Source organism: Halichoerus grypus, chromosome 3 (genome assembly GCF_964656455.1).
Source record: "Halichoerus grypus chromosome 3, mHalGry1.hap1.1, whole genome shotgun sequence".
Classification (NCBI taxonomy): Eukaryota; Metazoa; Chordata; class Mammalia; order Carnivora; family Phocidae; genus Halichoerus; species Halichoerus grypus.
Window position 1 is genome coordinate 82,271,716 of NC_135714.1, and position 27,213 is coordinate 82,298,928.

Consider the following 27,213-nt stretch of genomic DNA (forward strand, 5'->3'; position numbering starts at 1 on the left):
GAGAAATTTTGCATCCATGTTCATCAGGGATATTGGTCTGTAATTCTCCTTTTTTTTTTAAAGAGATTTTTTATTTATTCATTTGAGACACAGAGATACAGAGAGTGAGACAGAGAGCAAGAGCAGGGGGAGAGGTAGAGGAAGAGGGAGAAGCAGGCTTCCCACTGAGCAGGGAGCCCGATGTGGGGCTCAATGCCAGGACCCTGGGATCATGACCTGAGCCGAAGGAAGACGCTTAACCATCTGAGCCACCCAGGCACCGCTGTAATTCTCCTTTTTGATGGGATCTTTGTCTAGTTACGGGATCAAGGTAGTGGTGACCTCATAAAACGAGTTTGGAAGTTTTCCTTCCATTTTTTTTTTTTTTTTTTGGAACAGTTTCAGAAGAATAGGTATTAATTCTTCTTTAAATGTTTGGTAGAATTCCCCTGGGAAGCCATCTGGCCCTGGGCTTTTGTTTGTTGGGAGATTTTTGATTACTGCTTCAATTTCCTTAGTGGTTATGGGTCTGTTCAGGTTTTCTATTTCTTCCTGGTTTAGTTTTGGTAGTTTATACATCTCAAGGAATGCATCCATTTCTTCCAGATTATCTAATTTGCTGGCAGAGAGTTGCTCATAATATGTTCTTATAATTGTTTGTATTTCTTTGGTGTGGGTTGTGATCTCTCCTCTTTCTTTCATGATTTTATTTATTTGGGTCCTTTCTCTTTTCTGTTTGATAAGTCTGGCCAGGGTTTATCAATCTTATTAATTCTTTCAAAGAACCAGCTCCTAGTTTCGTTGATCTGTTCTACTGTTCTTTTGGTTTCTATTTCATTGATTTCTGCTCTGATCTTTATTCTTTCTCTTCTCCTGCTGGATTTAGGCTTTATTTGCTGTTCCTTCTCCAGCTCCTTTAGGTGTAGGGTTAGGTTGTGTATTTGAGACCTTTCTCGTTTCTTCAGAAAGGCTTGTATTGCTATATACTTTCCTCTTAGGAATGCCTTTGCTGAATCCCAAAGATTTTGAACAGTTGTGTTTTCATTTTCCTTTTCTCCCATGAGTTTTTTTAATTCTTCTTTAATTTCCTGGTTGACCCACTCATTCTTTAGTAGGATGCCCTTTAGCCTCCATGCATTTGAGTTCTTTCCAACTTTCCTCTTGTGATTCAGTTCTAGTTTCAAAGCATTGTGGTCTGAAAATATGCAGGGAGTGATCCCAATATTTTGGTACCGGTTGAGACCTGATTTGTGACCTAGGATGTGATCTATTCTGGAGAATGTTCCATGGGCACTAGAGAAGAATGTGTATTCTGTTGCTTTGGGATGGAATGTTCTGAATGTATCTGTGAAGTCCATCTGGTCCAGTGTGTCATTTAAAGTCTTTATTTCCTTGTTGATCTTTTGCTTAGATGATCTGTCCATTTCAGTGAGGGGGGTGTTAAAGTTCCCCACTATTATTGTATTGTTGTCGATGTGTTTCTTTGCTTTTGTTATTAATTGGCTTATATAATTGGCTGCTCCCGTGTTAGAGGCATAGATATTTACAATTGTTAGATCTTCTTGTTGGATAGACCCTTTAAGTATGATAAAGTGTCCTTCCTCATCTCTTATTATAGTCTTTGGTTTAAAATCTAATTTGTCTGATATAAGGATTGCCACCCCAGCTTTCTTTTGGTGTCCATTGGCATGGTAAATGGTTTTCCACCCCCTCACTTTCAATCGGGGGGTGTCTTTGGGTCTAAAATGAGTCTCTTGCAGACAGCATATCGATGGGTCTTGTTTTTTTTATGCAATCTGATAGCCTGTGTCTTTTGATTGGGGCATTTAGCCCATTTACATTCAGGATAACTATTGAAAGATAGGAATTTAGTGCCATTGTATTGCCTGTAAGGTGACTGTTACTGTATATTGCCTGTGTTCCTTTCTGGTCTATGTTACTTTTAGCCTCTCTCTTTGCTTAGAGGACCCCTTTCAATATTTCTTGTAGGGCTGGTTTCGTGTTTGCAAATTCCTTTAGTTTTTGTTTGTCCTGGAAGCTTTTTATCTCTCTTTCTATTTTCAATGACAGCCTAGCTGGATATAGTATTCTTGGCTGCATATTTTTCTCGTTTAGTGCTCTGAATATATCATGCCAGTCCTTTCTGGCCTGCCAGGTCTCTGTGGATAGGTCTGTTGCCAGTCTAATGTTTCTACCATTGTAGGTTACAGATCTCTTGTCCCAAGCTGCTTTCAGGATTTTCTCTTTGTCTCTGAGACTCATAAGTTTTACTATTAAATGTCGGGGTGTTGACCCATTTTTATTGATTTTGAGGGGGGTTCTCTGTGCCTCCTGGATTTTGATGTCTGTTTCCTTCCCCAAATTAGGGAAGTTCTCTGCTATAATTTGCTCCAATATACCTTCTGCCCCTCTCTCTTTCTTCTTCTTCTGGGATCTCAATTATTCTAATATTGTTTCGTCTTATGATATCACTTATCTCTCGAATTCTGCCCTTGTGATCCAGTAGTTGTTTATCTCTCTTTTTCTCAGCTTCTTTATTTTCCATCATTTGGTCTTCTATATCACTGATTCTGTCTTCTGCCTCCTTTATCCTAAAGAGCCTCCATTTTTTATTGCACCTCATTAATAGCCTTTTTGATTTCGACTTGGTTAGATTTTAGTTCTTTTATTTCTCCAGAAAGGGTTTCTCTAATGTCTTCCATGCTTTTTTCAAGCCCAGCTAGTATCTTTAAAATCGGCATTCTGAACTCTAGTTCCGACACCTTACTAATATCCGTATTGATTAGGTCCCTGGCGGTCGGTACAGCCTCTTGTTCTTTTTTTTTGAGGTGATTTTTTCCATCTTGTCATTTTGTCCAGAGGACACTCAAATTATAACAGATGCTAGATTTTACCCAAAGAAAATGAAAACACTAATTCAAAAAGATATATGTAACCCTGTTCATTGTAACATTATTTACAGTGGCCAAGATATGAAAGCAACCCAAGTGTCTGCTGATAGATGAGTGGATAAAGAAGATGTGATACACACACACACACACACACACACACACACACACCAGAATATTACTCAGCCATAAAAAGAATGAGATCTTGCCATTTGCAACCGCATGGATGAACCTAGAGGGTATTATGCTAAGTGCAGTTGGTCAGTCAGAGAAAGACAAATACCATATGATTTCACTTGTATGTGGAATCTAAGAAACAAAACAAATGAACAAACCAAAAAACAGACATAAATACAGAGAACAAACTGGTTGCCAGAGGGGTGGGGGATGGACAAAATAGATAAAGGAGATTAAGAGGTATAAACTTTCAGTTATAAAATAAATAAGTCATGGGGATGAAAAGTACAGCATAGGGAATATAGTCAATAAAACTGTAATAACGTATGACTTATTGTGTGACAGATGGTGACTAAACTTATTATGGCGAGCATTGAGTAATATACGGATTTGTCACATCGCTATGTTGTACACCTGAAACTAATATAATATCGTATGTCAATTTTACTTACATAAAAAAAAAAGTTAGTCTCTTTTAAGTGACATAAATGCTAGATAAGTGACAATAAAACATTTTAAAATATATTCAAAGTTCAGAAAACGTCTCAGTGCAGGAAATACAGAGCTCAAAACCAGACCAATAAGGAAGCATCATGTGCCCCCTTTCCTGCATGCAGGTATCAGAACCAGATATGTGCCCAGTGGGTTAAAGGGCATGCTTTATGGATACAGGAATTACAGCCACAGTCCCAGTGCAAAGTGCTGTTTCTTAGCTCTTTACATAAAGTCATGTAAAGAAGGGCTGACCCATTACTGAAAAGATTACAAAATCTCTGCCGCTGCACTAAGGGACATGGCCTGGAAGCCAGCCATTCCAGTTGATGGGGGAAGGAAGCTGAGAGATCTGAGACTCGATCCTTCAGCGTGTAAGGCTAGGAAATTCCAACTGGAGAAATTAACACAAAACTATTTCAGTTCTGGCAAAACATGGAGCTCAGGCACAGGCAACCAGGAAGGTATCCCCCAGAGATAGCCTCAGATGAGGCATGCAGGACTTCCATAGAAACAATTTCTTCAAAAGATGAGCTCACAAACTTACCAAACAAACAAACAAACAAAAGAAAAAAACCCACAAAACTTGAAGGCACAAATTGCCACAAAGCATACCACAAATGCAATACGCTGGAGAATTTATACCACAGAAACAACAAATAATAGAAAACTATGGGAGAATCCTAAAATAAGTATGTTTAAAGTGGTCCAATAGATAACAGTAGTAACAGAAATCTAAAGCAAGAGTAAGATAAAATGGAAAATGAACAGACAGGCTTCAGTTAAGTAGAACTAAAAGGAAATGAAAATATGGAAATCAAAATTAAGAAAAACAACTCAAATTTAGGTTAAAAGCTTACTAGGTACAGCAGAAGGAATTAGTGAATTGGAAGATGGATTTGTAGAACTCATTTTGGAATGCAGCACAGAAGTATCAAGAGATAGAAGATATTAAAGGGGAGTTAATAGACAAGGAGGACAGAAGGGGAAGTTCCAATAGACATCCAACAGAAGAAGTAACAGAGAAATGGGGGATAAGCAATGTCCAAAACATAAACTTTTTTAGGTAGGAACACTGAAGCACTTACCAAGTCCTAAGCAGAATTAATTTTTTTTAAAAAGACAAAATCCATATTTCGATTCTCTGAGTGGATGAGAATCACAGAGGGATGTGGATAATGATGGAGGGGGGGCATCGCACACATGGTCGCTGGCATTAGAAGAGTCGGATGCAGGAAGAGAAAATGAATTTGCCTAGTCACAGTGTTTCCTTAAAAAAAAAACTACTCTTAAACTTGCTTAAGTAAAGTCCTAGGAATGCAATAGTATTCAAATGTGAATTGTTGGTCTCTATCCCTAAGTATTTACCACAATGTCCTGGTTCACACATTACCGTCCTAATGGAGGAGGGTGCTCTGGGGCTCCCTGGGGTTATCTGACCCAGATGTGTATTACATGGGAGCTAAAAAAGGCGACCTTCTGGCTTTCTTACTTTTTGCTGGAAGGCTTCCTCCATTTCATACAAAAATCACTTAATATATAACCAAATTAAACTGTAATTCTCTGATGGACAGTTCGATACAGGATGTGCATCTTCTTTCACTTCATTGATGGCATGATATATTTTTTTATATGTCCATCATTTTAAAATTGTTATCGACCTTCTTATATACAAACTACAGTCTCCAAGAAGAAGCTGAATATTCTCTTTGATCAAACTCCTGAAGAGCTCCACCTTTCAGTAGATGTAAAATTGTTGCTCCTCCCAATCTTCTTCATATTGTTTTATTCCTATTAGACCATTATCAAAGCAATGCTAATATTCTTTGAGATGGAGGAGTTTGACAGTTGAAAGCACTACTGCTTTTTAATTATTGGTGTGCAAATAAAGATTCTTTTAATTAAAAGATTTTTCCCAGTAGAGGTCGTGTATAAACAGCTCATCAATTTCCTTAAGTTTTCCTAAGTTGTCTAAATATGAAAAATTTCAGCTCAGTTATCTCAGAGGTAAATGAATGAGGCTGAGTGAAAACCAGGGAGCTTCTAGAAATCCTTATAATCTATTGTTTACTCCAGAGACACAAATTGCCCTTCAGTATCTGGACATTTTTCTTACTTGTCAGAGTGTAGTGTTTCTCTATACGTTAACACTTAAGGTGCATTCATTCATTCCAAAGGCCAGAAATCCCGACTTTTTTACTCCAGTCTTCTTCCCACAATGGTTGCTCTGTAAAAACGGTCTCAAAAGTGATGGAGACACAACTGATGTGGTACACTTAAAGCTGCTTAAAGTACAAAAAAGTGCATATTAGGAATTTTATTGATATTTAGTTTGATTGTAAAAAAATGACACGTAGTACATGGAGCATTAGTGACGCAGGCCCCTCATGCAGTGCAGAAGCCAGGATAGAGAGCGGCAGCGCCACGATGGGAGTACGGGCCATGTGCTCCCTTGACTCCGATAGCGCGTGTCACACAGGTGCGTTTACAGGCCACGCCCACTTTAAACTAAACCAATCCTCACACAATAGGTGAGGGCGTTAAAATGATTCTTACAAAGAAACAGTTGATTGAAGAAAATACTAGCAGAAACTCACCTGACAGGAAGCACGCCTCCACAATTTTTTTTTAGCAATATTTGAAATCATACAATAGCCAATTCACTAATTTATAAATATCCACTCACTATAACAAAAAAGCTTTAAATACATCTTCTGGGCTTTCTTGCTTATTATCAAAGCACAGAAGTCATTATATCTCTGAGGAACATCTTTCTGCTGGGGCAAAAATGATGAAAACAATATAAATAAATTAATATGATGATAAATCAATGTTCATTTCACTGTTAGCACATACTGTTTGAAGATACAGAGAAACAATGTTAAAGACTTAAAGAAACAGACATTTCTACTATTCTCAGCTTATTGTATTTGCTAGATTCTCTTTCAGTGACAAAATACACATAAAACTACAATTTGTGAGCCATTAAAGGACAGATGTACTGCAGAGGATATTTTCTCAGTGTAAATGTCTTATGTCACCATAATTTGTGGAATGAAAAAAAATACTGTATAAATTAACCTCTGCTATAGTAGGCACTTTGGTGTTCTAAGAAGAAATCTAGAAGGTCACGGAAAAGGCCAAACATCTGCAATTCAATCACTGCATCCTTCATGGGCAAGCCATTGCAACAAATAATTGAGCCCAAAATGCCCAAAATGCTACATTCTCATCTATCAGGTTATGTTTGTTTGTTTGTTGCCAATGGGACCTTTAAATTAAAAATGTCTGTACAATAGGTGTAATGAAATGAGGAACGACTGTGAAAATCCTTCGTTCCACAGAGAGGTTTACTTGTCATCATGTGACAAAGCATATATCAGAGTTACAGAATTTCAAGACAGCTTCGATAATTTTTATCTCTAAAAAAGAGAAAAGTGTTCCAAGTTTGCTTTCCTCTGTGATACAGAGAGGCTGTTGTGAGGCAGATATTGAAAACAAACAGATGTAATCTGTCCTTCATTGGTAAAGGTGACATTTTTACAAGGAATAAGGAAATAACTGTTTTATGAAAGAAAATTGAGCTATAGAGAAAACATTTGAAATGGATATTTGAAGTTATTTCCCTCATTATTTCTTTTGTTGAAAACAATGAGCATCATATAAAAAAAAACTACACTTTTAAAACCTGTTAGCAGCAATTTCCAAATGAAGCTTTGAAAGGTTTTGTTGTTTTGTTTTTGAGAGAGAGAGACAGAGAGAGAGAGCATGAGCAGGGTGAGGGGCAGAGGGAGAGAGAGAATCTTAAGCAGACTCCCCACTGAGCACAAAGCCCAACGCAGGGCTCCATCTCATGACCCTGAGATCATGACCTGAGCCGAAATCAGGAGTTGCACATTTAACCACCTGAGCCACCCAGGAGCCCCCGACAGGTTTGAATTCACTTGTTAAAAAAATTTTAAATGCAACACCTTTCCCATTAACTTGCAAGAACAATTGATTTACATCTGGGAGATGGAAATTTACTACAAGAATTGTTTTAAAACAACAGAATTTCACAGAAACAAAACAAGACAAAAAAGAAAATTTTGAGTGGAAGCTCCTGATTTAGGAAACACAACCAGTGTACATCACTTCTATTTGCACTAATGATTTCTTTCTGTAGTAACATTTTTAGCTATGAAAGCCATTGGAATAATTTTAATCATTTAACCATTTAAATGTTAAATAAACTAAGCCAAATAATCACTTTTGTATAGCACAATGAATTAAACCAAGATTTTTTAATAGTTAAAGCTATTCATTCACATTGTTTTCAAAATACTGCTTTTGGTACCATTAATAAAATATATCACTTTAAAATTCATGTTTATTCCATCTTTATATTTGATATGCATTTTGAAATGTTTTATAACATATAAACTAGTACTTGTATATAATATATAAACATACATACATTATAGGTAAAGGACCCTGGGATCAGGACCTGAGCCAAAGGCAGATGCCTAACCGATTGATCTACACAGGCGCCCCCGGATTTTTAATTTTAGCCACTGTCACTTAAATTTGTTTGCATTTTTCTACTGCTTACTGCTGTTAAGTATATTTTTATATAGTTATTTGCTATCAATATATCTTTTTGGTTGAAGTGTCTATTCAAATCTTCCACTAACTCTTTATTGGGTTGTTTGATTTCTTATTGTGAGCTTTACATGTTCTTAATGTATTCTGGGTCAGATTTTTTATTACATATGTGATTTACAAATCTTTTCTTGAAGTCTGTAACTTGTTTTCTTCATCCACTTAATGGTGTCTTTCTAAAAGTAATGGTTCTTAATTTTGATGAAGTCTGATTTATTGTTGTTGGGTTTTTTTTAAGAATTATGATTTGGGCATTGTATCTAAGAAATCTGTGCCAAACCCAAGGTCACAAAGATTTTTCTCCTATGTTTTCCACTAGATATTTTTTAGTTTTAGGATTTATATTTAAGTTTATGATCCATTTTTGAGTTAATTTTAGATATTATGTGAGGGATGAATTCAAGTTTTGTTTCTTGTTTGGCATATGAATACCCAATTTTTCCAGCATCATTTGTTGAAAAGATTAACTTTTCCCTATAGACATATCTTTGTACCTTTGTTGAAATCAATTGACTGCATATGTGTGGGTCTATTTCTGGACTCTCCATTCTGTTCCAATGACCTATCTGTCTATCTTCACACAAATGGCACATTGTCTTGATTACTACAGCATTATAATAAGTCTTGGAATCCAATATTGTAAGTCCTCCAACTTTATTCTTTTTAATGTGTTCAGCTATTCTAGCTCTTTGCATTTCTATATGAATTTTAGAATCAGCTTATGGAAAGGCATTATACAATATTATTCTGGTATTTTTATTGTGATTCCATCGAATCTATAGGTTGCTTTGAGGGGGATTGACATTTTGATATTGAGTCTTAGGATCCAGGAACACAGTACATCTTTCTTTTTAAGACTGCATTCATTTCTCTCAATGATTTTTTTAAATAGTTTTTGCTTTATAAAGCTTACACATTTTTTTGTCACATTCATGCCCAGGTATTTCATATTTTAATGCTACTATAAATGATATGTTTTAAACTTTAATTTCCTTTTTTTTTTTTTTTTTTTAGAGAGAGAGAGAGCACGCCAGCATGCACGCTAGGGGGCGGGAGGGCAAAGAGAGAGGGAGAGAGAATCTTAAGCAGGCTCCACACCTAGCTCAAAGCCCAATGTGGGGCTCTATCTCACGACCCTGAGATCACAACCTGAGCTGAAATCAAGAGTCGGAGGCTTAACTGACTGATCCACTCAGGTGTCCCTAAAATTTTAATTTCTGATAGTTTTTTGCTAATGTATACAGAAACACAATTGACTTTTGAATATTCATCTTGTATCATGAAAAATTAGTAACTTTATTTTTTGGCTCTAGTAAATTTTTTGTAGATTCCATTGGATTTTCTACATTGAGGATTATGAAGTCTGTAACAAAAGCTAATTTTGTTTCCTCATGTTTAATATGAACATCTTTTACTTCTTCTACCTGCCTTGTTGGCTTGAACCTCCAGTGCAATGTTATATATAAGGAATGAGAGCAGACACCCTTAGAAAGAAATACTCACTAGCAGTCTTATCCTCCTAAGTAGGATGTTAGATGTAGGTTTTTCTTAAACTATCCCTTATAAGATGGAGGAATTTCCCTTCTATTATTAATTTGATGAGATTTTTGATTCTAGCAACTGATTTTCCTGCATCTATTGAGGGTTTGTGTGTGTGTATCTGTTAGTATGGTGAATTGCATTGATTTTCAAATATTAAACTAACTTTGCATTTCTGGGATAAACCTCTCTTAATTATAATGTATTACCATTTATATATATTATTGGATTTGATTTGCTAAACTTTGTGTTAAGAATTTTTGCATCTTTTGAAATATAACGTTTTACTTTTCTTGCAATGCATTTTTTCTGGTTTGGGTATCAAAATAATTCAGACTCCATAGAATGAGTTAGAAAATATTTCCTCTTTAATTTTCTAAAAGAAGGTATATAAATCAGTATTATTTCTTCCTTAAATGTTTGGTAGAATTCATCATTGAAGACATCTTTGTCTGGGATTTTCTTTATGTAAAAGTTTTTAACTTAAATTTGAAATTATTACAAATACACAGGGACATTTGTATTACATATTTATTTTTCAAGTAAGCCTTGGTAGTTCACAACTTTCAAGGAATTTATCCATTTTCTATAAGTTGTAGAATATATTGACATAAAGTTGTTCATTTGATTCCCTATCATCTACCAAGTATCTGTAAAACCTGTATGATGTTACCTCTCTCATTCATGATATTGGCGACACCCATATTTTTCGGTGTTTTTTTTTTTTTTTTTTTTTGTCTGATTAGTGGTTAGAGGTTTATCAATTTTATGGATCTTCTCAAAGAGCCAGATTTTGGTTTCACTGATTTTCTCTGTTGTCTTTCTGTTTTCTATTTCATTGGTTTCTACTCTGATTTTTACTATTTCCTTCTTTCCACTTACTTTGGGTTTTATTTGCTCTTTTCTTCTCTTACTACTTTCTTAAGATGGAAACAAGGTTATTTGAGAACTTTTTTCTTTATAATACAGGCATTTTGTTCTATAAATTTCCCACTGAGTAATGCAGTGTTGCAAATATATTGATACCCTCTGTTTCAATTTTCATTTCATTTCATTCAAAATGCTCTAATCCACTTTGATTTTTCTTTGACCCACAGTTTATTTAGATTGTTTTATTTAGTTTTTAGATATTTGGGGGATTTGGGGATACCTTTCTATTACTGATTTCTTTTTTTTTTTTTTTTCAGTGCAAAAAAGGTGCTTTTATTATAGCATGGGGATAAGACCTGTGGGCAGAAAGAGCCATACTGAGATTGTGAGGATTGCTTTTAGTCTTTAATGAAATATCAACAGTAAGGCAGCCATGAGTTCCTTGAGGAATGTCATGTTCTGCAGGTCACAGGGATTTATCAGTGGGCTGCAAGTTGTAAGGAGACTTCATTTTAGTCAAATAAGATACTTTGTATGACTTAAGTCCTTTTAACTTTATTAAGACTTGTTTATGGCCCACATATGACCTATCTTAGTGAATATTTCCTGTACACTTGAAAAGAATGAAAATTCTGTCACTGTTGAGTGGAATGTTCTATAAATATCAGATAGGTCAAGCAGGTTGACAGTGTTGTTTAAGTCTCCCATATCCTTACTGATTTTATGTCTACTTGTTCTATCATTTATTGAGAGAGGGATATAAAAATCTCTGATTATCATTGTGAATATGTCTATTATTTCTCTTTGCAATTCTACCAGATGCTGCTTGATAGATTTAATTTATTTATTAATTAATTTATTTTTTAAGTAGGCTCCATGCCCAGCATGAAGTCCAACATGGGGCTTGAAATCACAACCCTGAGATCAAAAACTGAGCTGAGACCAAGAGTCAGACACTTAACCAACTGAGCCACCCAGGCACCCCAAATTTTAAAACTCTTTTATTAGATGTATGAACACTTAAGATTGTGAGTTCTTCTTGATAAATTGACCCCTTTATCATTATGAAATGGGCTTCTTTCTCAAAGGTCATGTCATTTTCTCTGAAATCTATTTTGATATTGGGGCACCTGGGTGGCTCAGTCGTTAAGCATCTGCCTTCGGCTCAGGTCATGATCCCAGGGTCCTGGGATTGAGCCCCGCATCAGGCTCCCTGCTCAGCGGGAAGCCTGCTTCTCCCTCTCCCACTCCCCCTGCTTGTGTTCCCTCTATCGCTGTCTCTCTCTCTGTCAAACAAATAAATAAAAAATCTTTAAAAAAAAATTGTGCTTGTGAAATCTACTTTGATATTAATGCATGCCTGTGGTGGTGAATTCTTTCAAATTTGTATGTCTAAACTGTCTTTATTTTACTTTCATTTTTGAGAGAGATTATTTCTGGGTACAGAATTCTAGGTTAATTGTTCTTTTCTTTCATTACTTTAAAGATCATGCTCCACTGTCTTCTGGTTCAAATTGTTTCTGTTGAGAAATCTACTGTCATGATTAGTTTTTTCCTCTGTACATAATTTAATACAACCCCCACCCTTCTGGTTGCATTTAAGATTTTATCTTTGTCATTGGTCTTGAGCAATTTGAGTATGATGTGCCTTAGTGATTTTTATCCATATTTCTTGTTTTGGCATTTGGTTTTTTCTTTTTTAGCTTCATGTGTCTGTGGGCTTATAGTTTTCATCAAATATGGAAGTTTTCAGTCATTATTTTCTCAAATACTTTTTCTGCTTCTCACTTTTGAGAATTCCAATTACATGTATACTATTCTACTTGAAGATGTTCATCTTCTTTTTAGTGCTTTATTTTAGATGGTTTCTACTTCTGTTTCTTCAACTTTACTAATCTTTTCTTCACTAAAGCCTAATCTCCATTAATACCATCAGAATACAGTCAATTCTCATTATCCATGGATTCTGTATTTGCAAATTCACTAGTCAGTAAAATTTATTTGTAACCTCAAAATCAATTCTCATTGCACTTTCATGGTCATTCTTGGACATGAGCAGAATTGCAAAAAAAAAACTAGTTTCCCAATGAAGGCATATATTCACAACTGAGGTGGAATGATGCAAAACCCTGTCTTCTTGTTTCAGCTCTCATACTGTAAACAAGTCTTTTTTTCCAGTTCATTTAATGCCACACTTCCTACATTTTTGCACTTTTTGTTGGTGATTCCAGCATTCAAGATGCCCCCAAGAATAGTCCTAAAGTGCTGTGCAATGTTCCTAAGCACAAAAACATTATACTGTGCCTTACAGAAAAAATATATGTGATAGATGAGCTTCATTCAGGCACAACATATGGTGCTGCTGGCCTTGAATTCATTGTGACTGGTCAGTGAAAGATTTATGATCAGAGACTCATAAGAACCCAATCCCATGTTTTCCCTGGGAGCAATTGTTAATTATTTACTAATCCAGTGTTTATAACAACTCTATAGATCCTAACTACCAAAATAACACGAAACAACTGTATTCTTCATCTCAGACATAATTTCATCTACTTGAAGTTTCCATCTCTAAAGTTTGATTTGGGAATTTTTTATAGCATCCATTTCTTTATTTAACATGTTCAATCATCCTCCTAGCTTCCTAAACATATATAATACACTTATAATAACAGTTTTCATATTTTTTCTACTAATTCTATCTTCTGTGTCATTTCTGGGTCAGTTACTATTAATTTTTCTCCACATATGGGCTGTATTTTCCTGCTTCTTTGCATATCTGGAACATTTTTATTAGATGTAAGACTGTGAATTTTACCTTTTTGGGTGGTTGATATATTTGTGTCCCCATAGATATCCTTGAGCTCTGTTCTGGGATATAGTTAAGTTACAAATGTATCAGCCAGTTTGATCCTTCAGAGTCTTGTTTTAAAGCTTTGCATAACATAGCTTAAAAGCTTAAAAGCAAGACTTGAAAGGATCAAACTGTTTCCAAGTAACTTAATATATTCAGAATACTCAGAATAATAATATTTTTCATCAAGTCCTCAGTATCCATGTATTTGAAGTTCTGAGCTAAACATTGTGAAGAACACAATAATCCCTGCTTTCTATGGCTTTAGATGAAAGATTCATTTTGCAACATCACTATACAAATTTAGATTACTGAAAGTTGAACATTAAACTAGCCTAATCCCTTGTTTTACAAATAAGGAAAGTGACTCATAAAAGTTAAATGACACGCCCAAGGTACCGTAGCTGGTTATTGGCAGGGCTGAGAAAGAATCCTGGGACTAATTTCCAGTGTTATTTTTCCTTCTATATAAATGCTCTTTTCACTCTAATTGTGTCTGTGTTATATTATTAGTGGGCTGCACATCTATCTGGGTAAAATGCCAAGTACATATGTCAGGGTCCCAACACGAAGCAGACAGAACTAAAAGTTTACAGAGCTAAAAGAATTTTATTAAAGAGAGTCTAGTAAAGAGAACATTCTCAGAGATGTACACAAGGTCAAGAAAACCAATAGAATGTGGTGACTGCAGTTGTGGGGATCTCATAGCACCACTAGGGCTATGGGGCTAAAACAACAGTACAGACCTCTACAGCAAGAGCTATAGCCATAGAAGAAAAGCCCACAGACAGCATCTGGGGATGTAGAAGAACATTGCCACTTTGTCCAGGAGAGAGCAGGAGAATGAAAACCCACCTTCTATCTCTTCCCAATCTCTAACCTTCCACTGGGGTTTCTCACTGCCAAACCCAACAGAAACCAGAGGGAAAAGGAGTCCATAGAGGCCAGTCTCCTGGGGCAGAAAGAAGAGAAAATTAGACAGTAAGTCTGAAGGAGAAAGGAGAAGAATATTATACCAAATTTCCTTTTACATAAGCATATAAAAAAAAAATCTGTGGTCACAGAAATGTCAAGGAGATTGGAAATACCAACCAATCATTTGAGGACAGTCAAAAACGTTTTGGAAACCATCTCTACTTTTAATGTTTTCATAAGCCCTTTACCTTAATTGTTCTTTTTCATTTTTTAACTACAAAAGAAATGTCTATGTTAGTAATTTTTCATTAAGAAGATACAGCTAATGAAGTAAAATGACAAGAAGATTCAATAGGTATTTGTATTCCCAGGAGACCTAACATTTTTTCACATTCACCAGGAAGGATCTTTTAATTTATTAAAGAATGTCTTTCTTGATAGGATTAAAAATCGATTCAAAGTGTCATCATTGAGCACTCAGAACAATTTACTTAGGTTTGTCATTCAGATTTTAAAATGCCACTGTCCTATTTGTTTGAAATCTCAGGTTGAGGAAATATAAACTGCACAAAGACAGAGTAAACATATATACTGTCATCCAGATCCTAGGGGACTCACACTTTATACCTCATAAGCTAATAGTTTTATTTCACCTTTGACTTGGTATTCTCTGATCAAAAACAATTTGTGGTATCAAGAAGGTTGTAGGTTGGGGTGATTTGCTATTCCTATCTATTCTCAGAAACGCTTCAAACATAATATCAATCCAGGGCGCCTGGCTGGTTCAGTCAATAGAGCATGCGACTCTTGATCTTGGGGTCATGAGTTCAAGCCCCATGTTGGGCATAGAGCGTACTTAAAAAAAACATCTGGAAAACTTGATGTCTATCCTTTAGAGTTTCAGATTGCAGAGTAATACGCTCAGGTTTTTCAAAATAAAATTGTTGCAGAATTATCACACAAACATGTCCTGTGTTAATTGCTTATCCCTTGGAGGCTTTTTAAATGGCTATATCATGGTGAATTATGCTGGCAATAGAAAGATGGTTCATTTATAAAGTTCATATAAATGATGCATTGGGAAGGGTTTTTTGTTCTGGTTGATAAAAGTTAATCAAATACAAGATGGCATAGAGCAGTTCAGCATAAATCTTCCACAGAGCACTGCTTACATATCCCATCTCCCAGGTAGGGAGAACATTTATCTGACTCTTTTCTAAACCGTCCCAATAAATCTTTGATTAGGAGAATCCTATCAAAGTGGCTGACTAATGACTTGTTTTCCAGAACTCTTTTAGTAAATGTATTATAAATAGCATTTGAACTCTTCAATAGCCTGAAAACAGAGACATTTAAAACTTAAGTGAGAACCACAAATGAGTCAAAGCAGGAAAGGGTTTCCTCAAATGCAGTTTTCTCTTGATACCAGAGAACCTGCCACAAGGCAAAGGGAAAGAAACATAGCAAGTTCAGGTTCCACAATGCTCTCAAACTACTAGATTTCAGCTGCTTTAAGACCTAGGTTGAAGAGCAGATTTATTAGTGGTAGTGCCTAGAAGATCAGTAGCAAAAACTCTATTACTACTAATTTCGGGTACTGTCCAAAGTCTGAGACTAAGCACTAATTTCAAATGTAACTTTCTCTTCCTCAGTTGATATCCCTCAAAAGGAAACTGAAGCTCTCTGTGTGGAGGTAGCTTAACTCAGCGGGAGCCAATGGCTCCTATTTGAAGGTAATAATGTATACCTCCACACACCAGTTTGTGCCTTGGGCAAGTGGGCCTTGGCCATACTTTGGTGCCTGACCAAGTGATGTCAAATTACTCATGCTTTAAAAATTGCCCAGTGGGTATTTTGACATAATGGGTGCCCTTTTCATATGACCATATGAATTGAACTAGGTGCATGATGCCGAGAGATATTTTGATATCTACTTCTTAGCATTTTGTTTTTTTGGACTAGAAATCTATATGACTGTTGCTTGTCACAATGCCTGGCAATCAAGACCTATGTGTCCACTTCTTTTTGCACTCCTTCATGATTCTAATGCTGGGTCCAAATACTCCAAGTGTGTTTGTTTATTTGTTTGTTTTTATTATAGTAGCTACCACTTATCGAAGGTTTTCTGTGTGCTTAGGATATATTTCTCATCTATTATACTGAAGCCATACAAAAAGTCTTTGGGCTGGGTACCAGTCATTCTAATGGTGAGTAAACCAAGATTTAGAGGGCTTAAGGAACCTAACTGAGGTCATATTATCTGTAAGTGACTGACGGAATCTGAACTCAGTTTTGTCTAAATTTGAAACCCATGTTCTTTCCATTGCTTATTTCTTATTAAACTGATAAAGGGGGCGCCTGGTGGCTCAGTCAGTTAAGCGTCTGCTTTCGGCTCAGGTCATAGTCCCAGGGTCCTGGGATGGAGGCCCGCGTCAGGCTCCTTGCTCAGCAGGGAGTCTGCTTCTCCCTCTCCCTCTGCCACCCTTTCCCTGCTTGTATTCTCTCTTTCTCTCTCTCTCTCTGTCAAATAAATAAATAAAATCTTTTAAAAAAATAAATAAACTGATAAAGGGACTAGGTGTTAAGACTTCTGATTCGGGATATAACAAAGTGCGATAATTAAAGATTCTCACCTACAAGACTGAAATTTAGGGAGATCAATCAAATGCTTATTTTAAAAACCTGAAAATTTCAGATTTACTTTTATTCCTTAGGTCTGATGGAAATAGACTACGTGCAATTACAATTCCTAATCTGTGGATTCAAAAAAGATGGTGCCAATATGTAACTCTAAGATGGCACAAAGATATTCTTACCCAGGGTGTAGTCCCACCTAACCATTGTGATTGTTTGTTTATTTGTTTAAAGTGCAAGAAAAAATTAACAAGACATTAAATCTTCTTAGCAACTGTACTTCATTTTAAGTCCCTTTCTTTGCATATAATTTATTTAATTAAAAAAAAAAAACACAGTCCTTGCATTTTGAGGACTAACTACAAAGGAAAGGAGCTAACAGGTCATGATAATAAAGTGAAATACCCTTATGTTTGTATTGTATGGCTTTACTGCTAATAAAAAAACAAATAACATTACTTACCTATTGTATTTACAGAGGTTCTATATATCTTTAAAAAGCAGGGTAACATTTCTCCACTTTCCTCTCTCCCATTGCATTTAATTAAAATGTGATCTTTTCTAAATTGACTGAGTCACTTGGCTCTGCTGTGTATATTTCAGGCTCCACACATAAATTCTTGACCAGATTTCCATTTGGGGAGGATTAACCATTTTGCAATCTAATTTCCTTCCAGCAGAATGCCTCTGGTCCTTTGTCAATATTCAGGCAGAAAAAAAATGAGATCTCCAAGGGTCTAGCACTCTCCATACAGATGAACTTCCAGGTTAATCTTCTTGATTACTTTCTCCTCCCCACCCCACCATCTCCACCAGGAGAGGTTGCATATGGACAATTTCTCTTCAGATGGATAAGGATTGCATACTATCAACCCCAGTGAGTCCAGCCTTTGCCACACATGGCTAATGCCAAATTTCATCAAACAAATTCAAATCTCTTGGCCAGAATTGTAGTCCAAGGGATTTTTCTGTTGGACAAGAATCTGGGCTAGTGATTTCAAATTTCAATCTCATTGGTTTCAGGTGCCATGACTATTAGTGTTGGAAAACTTTTAGAGATCATTTAGATCACTGCCCTCATTTTTTAAACAATGACACTGAAATCCAGACAGGTGAAATTTAAATGTCATAAGCGGTTTAAGGATAAAACCTGGACCACAGTCCTGGTAATACATGTCCAATCATTTCTCTACATAATAGCGCTGCCTCATACACATGACTTTTCTCATTTAAAAAAAATTATATTCACTTTTGATTCACTGAGGTAAATTAACTGAATAATTATTCTTATATTTCATCTTACTAAAACACATTTTTCCACTTCTTAATACCTCTAAAATAGTGATGAGTCTTAGAGGCCCTGATTATCTTAATGCTGCTGATAGCCTGGTATCAGTAAAGATATGTCATTACTCATTCATACACAAATTTGGTTGATATTCTGGTGGTATAACTGGACAAACACAACCCCTTGACACTTGACTGAAAAAGTTCTGTAAGAACTTTTGAGGAATTAATATAAGACAGTTTGTTAATATAAGACAAGATATTTCTCTGATAATATCAAGAAATATACAGCATCAAAACTTGTGTATGTGTAGCTTGAATAAAAATCCCCCAAACAGTGAAGTGCTCTTGAAAGAACCATTACATCAACATTGCTCTTAGTAACACAGAGAACCACACTGTGGAAAAGCACAGGCCTCAACAGAGGAGCCGAAATATGATTCAAAATAGTCAGAATCCATGAAGCTTTAGGAGTATCTTAACTAATATACTTAGTGTATATATTCCATTTTATATATGTATGAGAGTGCTGTATAAACAAAATTTTCTAAAATAAATTAAAGTTATTTTCAATAAATTTAAAATAGAAATGTAAATCACAGTTCAATTTTTCAGTGTTTTTTTTTTTTAAATTTTTTACTGGTAAATAGAATAATGATGTATTTTATAATTAATGGCAACTTGGATTTAATAAAAATAATGTGTATATTTACTTTTTAAAAAAGACTTATTTAATTATTTGAGAGAGAGAGAGCACTGGGGGGGAGGGGGCAATGATGTAATAAAAATAATGCCTATAGGAAAAGCATATCACAACATGGAGGTGGGGAACAGTGAAGGAAGGAGCAAACTGGAGTCTGGAAGATCAACAAGAAGGTAATTCTGAGTACAAGACTAGGGCACAGGTACCAGCAATAGAGGAGAAAGAAGAAGATACATGATGATTCCCATGTATACATTCCAGGTGACTAAAAAATCATAGCATCATTGATAAAGAAATGAGAGAACTAAGACAGGTTGCTGAAAAATTAAGGAAGACTATTTACTAAAATAGAAAAGCCTCGTGAGTAAGAGTTTCAAAGGTCTCTGAAAAAAAATCCTTCAATTTCTAGATGATTATTATTGTTATTATTATTTTTATAAAGAGAGAAAGAGAAAGCACCTGCATGGGGAGAGAGGAGCAGAGGGAGAAGGAGAGGGAGAGAGAGAATCCACGCTGGGCGTGGAGCCTGATGTGGGGCTGCATCTTACGACCCTGAGATCATGACCTGAGCTGAAATCAAGAGTCAGCACTTAACTGACTGAACCACACAGGCGCCCCTCTAGATAATTAATTCTTAAAACAAAAGCAGTATTATATTTTATAAAAGAAACCAACAAGCTCAGGATGGCCAGAGGAAATGTTGCTGATTAGCCTAAGCAGGATAACCATTTCATAAATGTTAAAGAAATGAGAAATAAAAATGTAAAACACTGGCTCACTCTATCTGCTCTACTTTATGCCAAAGCCTTGACTGTATATTTGTTTTTCTCTCAATGGAATATACTGTAATCTCATCTTATGTTGAGTGTGAATCTAGTATTCTCCTAAAGTAATGGGAAGTTGCATTTCATCTCAACATAGGGCAGGCAAGAGTTCAGTAGGATCAAGCATGCTGCCAGGGACCTGGAAGGGGACCACCCCGTGATGGAGAGCAGGTATTGGGGTCTGAGAGAGGTGAGGAAAGGAGATTCGGCTGCAGCACTAGCAGGAATCCCAGCCTGAGACCCCAGTAGATGGCAGGAAAGACGATGAGCAGGTAGATAGTGCCAGTTAATGTCAAGCCAGAAAAGTGTAGCATCAGCAGGTCAGAAACAAAGAGAATTCCCCAGGCAAGCAGGGAGCCTCAGAAGTCTGCCAGCAGATGGAAGGGGCTCGAATTCCTTGGTGGAGAATGCACTACCTAGATGAGCCATAGTAAAACTACAGCATGACTTAAATTACAGGTATCAGGTAGGCTGAGACTCAGGCACACAGAGGGAAATAAGGATCCAGCTTCAGAAGAGAAGCACCAAACTTCTGGAATAAGACGGCTATAAATACTGGAGTACAAGGCATTGGAACTCTGCATAAAACAGGAAGATTATCCTGTTTTCAAGGAACCTATCATGTAATGGAAACTCCTACCTAATAGGATCAAGCTGTTTAATCTCCCCAAACCTCCGTTTCCTTGCCTATAACATGGGGACAGTTATATTTCCCTCCTGCTAGCTGTAAGATATATTGTTCAGTGAAAAAGAAAATCACAAAATTATATTTATTCTGTGATTTCATTTATATTAAAAATCTACATCCAAGCTTTTGTGTGAACATATGTACACACACATACACACAGTCACACGCACACAGGATCTGGAAGGAAACACAGTCCAGCGCTATTAATGGTAACCATGGAGAAGAGAACGGGAGGGGTGACTTCAGTTTTATTATAAACAGTTCTGTTCTTTAAATATTTTGCAATATGCACGCATTAATATATGACTTTTCAAAGAAAACACATCTTAAAATATCTAGCTCAGAGGATTATTGTGAGGTTTCAACAACATCATGTTTGTTCCTGAGGTGTGAAACACAGGGACAGTCACAGAAGTAGACCTGCACAAATGACAGTACTTTTGCCATTGTCACCGCTGCAGCTGCCGTTAGAGGGGGAAACGGGAGAGGTCCCCCAAATCCTTAAGAACACAGCAAAAGGAAAATAAAGGCAGAGGCACAGTTAGGAGCATAAACAAGCTATATTTAGACATCTGCACGGAGAGGACTGTGAAGTGACTGACGTGTGGTAAGCAGGACGGAGTCCACCTGGGAAAGTTCCATGGCAATGAAGCAGATTGAGCAGAATTCCGAGGGCGGGAAGAGACGTGGTTTACCAGCACCGCGTGGCATGAGAATTATCAGAGTGGGTTGGAGGAGCTAAAGATCTCAGGCTGCCAACACATTTAAGTCCACTTTCGGGTTCAAACCATGTCAGAGCCTTTCTCTTCTGGGATGAAAAAATCCAGCAGGCAGTGAGAGACATTGGATAGAGGTCTTCCAGGGGCAGGTATAAGGAAGAGAGAGAAATGTGGATGGATTTAGAGAGGTTGCCATCTTTCCCCAGGTGCTCTGAGAAGAACCAGGCCAGCATTGCAGGAGGTTAGCCAACAGGAGAGGAGATGAGTGCCCCAGCTGCTAGAGCACCTTGTACAAGATACCCATTCACTGGGGCTTTGTTTATGTGAGGTCAAAATACTTCATCCAAGTCCACCACACTTCCATTTCCCTCATGGGGCTCGTAGCTATCTGGGACCATGCTGCCCCCAACTGCCTGCTCAGCAGGGAACTTCATGTGTGCCCTAGTGGGCCTCATTGCCAATTCTTTCTGCTTTCTTAGAGCAGCTCTTCTGGGCAAGCCTAATGTGGTGTTGTGGACTGCCTGTTTGTGTCCCCCACAAATTCACATGTTGAATCCCCAACCCCCAATGGGAAGGTAATAGGAGATGTGGCCTTTGGGAGGTAATCAAGCTATGTATCAGAGTTTTCATAAGAAACAGAACAAAAAGATTAGAGAGAGAGAGAGAGAGATGGAAAGAGAGAGAGATTTATTATAGGAAATGGCTCACATTATTGTGGAGGCCAAGTCCATAATCTGCTGTCTAGAAAATCAGGGGAGCCTGTGGTATAATTCAGTCTAAGTTCAAAGGCCTGAGAACCGGGAGCACCAATGTCCGAGCGCAGAAGATGGACATCTTGGTTCAGGTGGAGAGTGAATTTGCCCTTTCTCAGCCTTTTTGCTCTATTCAGGCCCTCAAGAGATTTGATGATATTCATTGGCATTGGTGAGACTACTCTTCTTTACTCAGTCTATCAATTCAAATGCTGGTCTCTTCCAGAAACATCCTCACAGACACACTGAGAAATAATGTTTTACCAGCTATCTGAGCATCCCTTAACCCAATCAAATTAACACATCATAGGGCACAAGGGTAGAGTCCTCGTGTTGAGGTTAGTGCTCTTAGAAGAAGAACCATGAGAGTACTTATTTCCTCTCTCTCTTGGCCATGTGAGGACACAGCAAGAGACAGCCATTGGCAAACTAGGATGTGGGTTCTCACCAGACACTGAATCTGCTTGCAACTTGATCTAGAACCTCTCAGAACTGCAAGAAATGGTTTTTTGTTGTTTAAGCCACCTGGTCCCTGGTAATTTGTTATTGCAGCCCCAGCATACTAGGATGTGGTGAGTATGGGTTTCTGTTCCTGATCATTCACAAGGGTCTTTGAGTTTGTACCACCATCCTCAGGACCACTGGCCAAGCTTTTGTGACCTACCACCTAGGACACCAGCACAATCACTAGCAAACTTATAGTCAAGGCTCCCTGGTTCTCCTAAGCCTGTCCAAAATGTTGCTCCCTTTCTTGGTCATCAGAGAGCCCTACTGAGAAATGAGCTCATGCAGCTTTTTATTCACACTTTCTTCCTTGGAGCACAGGCTGTCCCATGGCTTTCTTTCCCCCAGACTCTCCCATCTTACCCTCATGACTTCTCACTTTGCAGTTTCCAGGTCACTGGCAGCTTCTCCCTGTGTCAGCACACTGAGCTTCTCATGCAATGTGCATCTCAGGGGTGCCCATTCATCCATAGGATCCACATTGGGTCACTCCACTGGCTGGTGCTAGGTGCATTCCTCAGTACACTGAGCTCCTCTTGGCCAACAGCAGCATAGTCATTGAGAACCCATCCCAGCAGACTGCCCAGCACTCTTTGAAGCCAGGCTTTGACTTTTTCTACCTCAGTGTACCAACGCCCATCAAGCCCTCATGTAGGGCTTAGGAAGAAGATGAGCGGAAAGGTGGAAAAATGCCTGTGAGAGCAGGGATTCTGCAGTCCCAATCTCAGGTCATGTAAACCAAGACTTAGCACAATCTGTGAGGCAAGAAACCCTCAAGATGAGGATACACAGCTGAGGCCAGCCAGACACGCCACAGACTAATAACATGGGAAGGAAGCAAGTATGCACCAAGCAGTGACTTACAGGGAAGCTTAGGGCATGAGAATGGGACCCCAGAGGCAGGGCTTTGGTGAGAAGGAAGGTGATTTGGGCTTCTGTACTATTACATCCTAAGTAAGGAAAGTTAACTTCCTTAATGTCGGCTCTCTCATGCCTGACACTGAGGAATACGGGGCCCTGTAGCGCTTTGCTTGGGCTGCCATAACAAAATACCCACTGAGGACTGAAACAATAGAAATTTACCTTCTCACAGTTCTGGAGGCTGGAAGTCCAAAATCAAGATGCCAGCAATGGGTTTCATTTTGTGTGTGTGTGTGTGTGCGCGCGTGTGTGTGTGAAAACCTTGTATTCTTCATGATTCAAGCTTATTTCTAGAAGATGTAGCATTTTTATTAATGCTTTGGATTAGCCTTTGAGCTGTATTAAAAGATGGAGGGATGAACTTGTTACTTTACTAAAGTTCAACAAAGCAGATTCAAGTCAAAGATTAAATCATAGGTATTTCTCATCACACCAGAAACCGACTTCCGGTACTAGGTGCTGGAGGCAGAACTCTGACAGGCAACTGCCTCAGGTCAGGAAGGGGGAAGAGCATACCTGGAGGGCAGAGGACCTGGAAGTTTCCACAGCCTGATTCTACCCATTTGCTAAATAAACTCCCCTAGAAAACAAGGTCGATGAATTACAATATTGCCCAGGTCTCCTACTTGTGTCTTCCTAACCATCTCACAAAGTAAATTACTACCCTGAATATAGAGTATGCAATTTGGGTCAGACAAGCAAATTCTAGATCAATCAGGGTTTCAGACCACTCCCATCTGAAGAATCTAGGACCCCAATCTCCATTTGGAACATTCCTTGTCATCCCTACAGAACAAGAGCCCAGATGCATGATTTAGAGAGAGAAAACCTATGGCATAAAGGGAAGCAACTGCAGACCACAGATTAAGCATGCTGCCGAGGGCTGTCAACATCCTCAATGTGAAGGTCCTACCCCTCTTTCCACTAGTAAGCAGTGGGAGCACTATAGGCTGGAGTCCTAGCCCAGATCTGCCCCTCTCAAGGTTCAGAAAAGCTTGAGTCCTGGTTAGCAGCCCTACTGTCACATGTTGTAAGTATCCAAGAGATGTAAATAATAAATAAGACTGCATGGTTTTGAAGGTAGATGCAACGTACTTCCTGGTTTGCAGTATGGAGAAAATGATCACCCATCACTGGGTGCCAGAAACTGCAATCATCCACACAGTGCTATAGCATGCAACGTCAGCTCAGAAAGCACCTCCCTCTCCTTAGTCACAGACAGACAGGTAATGGTAGCACAAGGGTTTATTAAGCTGGGCCCATGGTGCTTTTGATGTATAAAGCCCGAACGTTCTGCCAATTCTTCTTGAGCAATGACACCAGGAAAGTGACAGCTAAGTGGATGTTGTACACAAGCTCATCATCTGTCATCCTCACGTGGCCAACAACCATTGCCAAACGCAGCACCTTCTTCATCTGGAATCTGATCGTGGACTTCATCTACTTTGGCCACCATGTTCTCATTGTGGGTCAGCAAGGAAGGGAACTTGCCAGCCTTACTCAGGCCCAGGCCCAGGATTCGTGGGATCTGCTTAATCAGAGATTCTGAAGCCAAAAATCCATCATACTTCTTGGCCAACTTCTTGACTAATTTTTTATTCTTGTTGAGTTTTTTCAGCGCCTCGATGTCCATGTAGGCAAAATCCACAGTTTGGCCTCATCACAGTGCTGCTGGTCTCCCAAAACACATATGGGGAACTTGGGGTGAGGAGTGCACTTAAGCCTGACAGTGTCCAAGAAGCATTTGTCCTTCTGAGCGTCCTAGTTCTTCAAGCTGATCTGCAGCTCCGCCATATCCAAAAACTTCTGGCTTTTGCACTGGTTGCATGCAGGACTTCCCACACTGCCTTGTACACGGTGTCATAGGAGACTTTGCTGCTCATGGTACCGCACGCCATAATGATGGGAAAAGAGACAACATAGGTTTCATTCTGAGACCTCTTCTCTTGGCTCATTCAAAGCCATCATCTAGCTGCATGCTCCCATGGCCTTTCCTTCGTGTGTACGCAGAGAGAGGGAAAGAGGGACCAAGCACAGGTGTCTTTTCTTATAAAGGCACTGATCCTGTTGGATCAGGGTCTACCCCTATAACCCCATTTAACCCTAATTTTGTTCCTTAAAAGCACCATCTCCAAATACGGCCACACTGGGCATTAGGACTTCAAGGTATGAATTTGGGAAAGATGCCAAGGGACACAAACATTCAGTTCATAATAGGCCCCTAAATAGGATGGGCTTTCCCAGGAACTTATAAGCAATATTTGAGAATGCCTATAGGAAATTTAGAACTCTGATTTGATTATTAACATAATATATAATACTTGCTTTAATAATACAATGATAAGACTTTCCATGGAATATAAGGGAAAAGAAGACAGACCATTCATGTTGGGACACTTTCCTTAGGAAAAGGAATGCAGCTACTCCGCAGCTCTTTCCTCATAAGATCACAAGTCTGTTTGGATTTCTTATGAAACACAATGAAAGGATAAGCCAGCAATTGTTTACAACCAGGAAAGTACCACCCTTACAGGAGGTAGAGAGCAATGTGTGGCTGTGTTTTAGATTGTCATGACAACTGCAGAGCACCATTTATAGGCTTAATGTCCATAATGCAAGGGATGGTCCCACAGATTGAAGAATAGTGTTATCCAAACATCAATCAGTTTAGTCTAAATTTACCTAAGTCTCTGAGGAGTACCTGAGGCCCTGGGTCACAGTTATTTGTCTATTCATCTACTCATACATACATTTATTAAATTCCTACTAAGTATAGAAAAGCTGGGATAAACCAACATGAGTAATACATGGAGCTTGCTCTCAGGGAACTCATACTCTACATGCACAATTAAATATGATTTTTTTGATATGCTCTGTAGTAGTTGTATAAGTAGAGCAATAAGACAGTGATTAATTCAAACTGGGTAAGAATAGAGAGAAGAGCATCAGAGAAAATATATTCAAGCTAGGATAGAAAGAATGATTCGAATACCAGTAAGTTACCATTGCAGAAGTGAGGGAGAAGGCAATTCAGCTGGAAGGAGCAAGCAACACAAAGGCATGGAGGCATGAAAGGATATGGTGTGTGTCATGTAGCACAGGATATGAAACATAATTTTGGTAGGTGAGACTGGAAAGACAGGTTGTGAAGAATTGTGAAAATCCTTGTAAGTCATTCTAAGAAGTTGGATTTCAATCTGTAGGAAAGGGAGACCTATCAAAGAATCCAATCCAGAGAAACGACATAATTATTTAGGACTTAAAAAACAGCTCACAACAGGGAAGGGAATAAAAAGAGGAAGACTATTTGAGGACATTGCATAGTGCAGAGGAGAAAAGATAAAGACAGTGGGAAAGGAGAAAGTAGAATCCAGCAAATAGAGATAGGTATTTCAGAGCTGGAGTCGACACACTCCCTGTACTGTTGGGAAGTTAATTAAAAACAGTCGGGGTGGTTTTACCAGGTTTCTGTGACACCAGTTAAAAGTAAAATTTAGTGAAATGACTCTTTCCAATATTAGCATATTATGGACTTAAAGAAGACCAAATGGGGAAAGAAAAACAGAAAGCAATTTATTGTGACAAAAACTACATGATCTTGTGTTAATTATGGATAAATCTATATTTACTTAATCAGCTATGAGCTTACCCTTCTACGTTTCCCTGAAGAACTGTTCATGTAAAATCATCTACCGTGTTCCCAACATGCCAGCGGGCTTTAGAGGTAAGTTCTCTCTCAAGGTAAGGAGTTTTCAACACACAGTGATACCTCTAAAATTTCTTTCTCTAGCAATTTGGTCTTCCACTGACTTGTTATTTTGTTTTC

At 38.0% G+C, this 27,213-nt stretch overlaps 1 pseudogene; it reads right to left on the reverse strand.

Annotated features, from left to right (window-relative positions):
• Nucleotides 1-24,635: 24,635 nt before the first annotated feature.
• Nucleotides 24,636-25,270, reverse strand: LOC144381302 (large ribosomal subunit protein uL1 pseudogene; annotated as a pseudogene).
• Between the last annotated feature and the right edge of the window lie 1,943 nt (nt 25,271-27,213).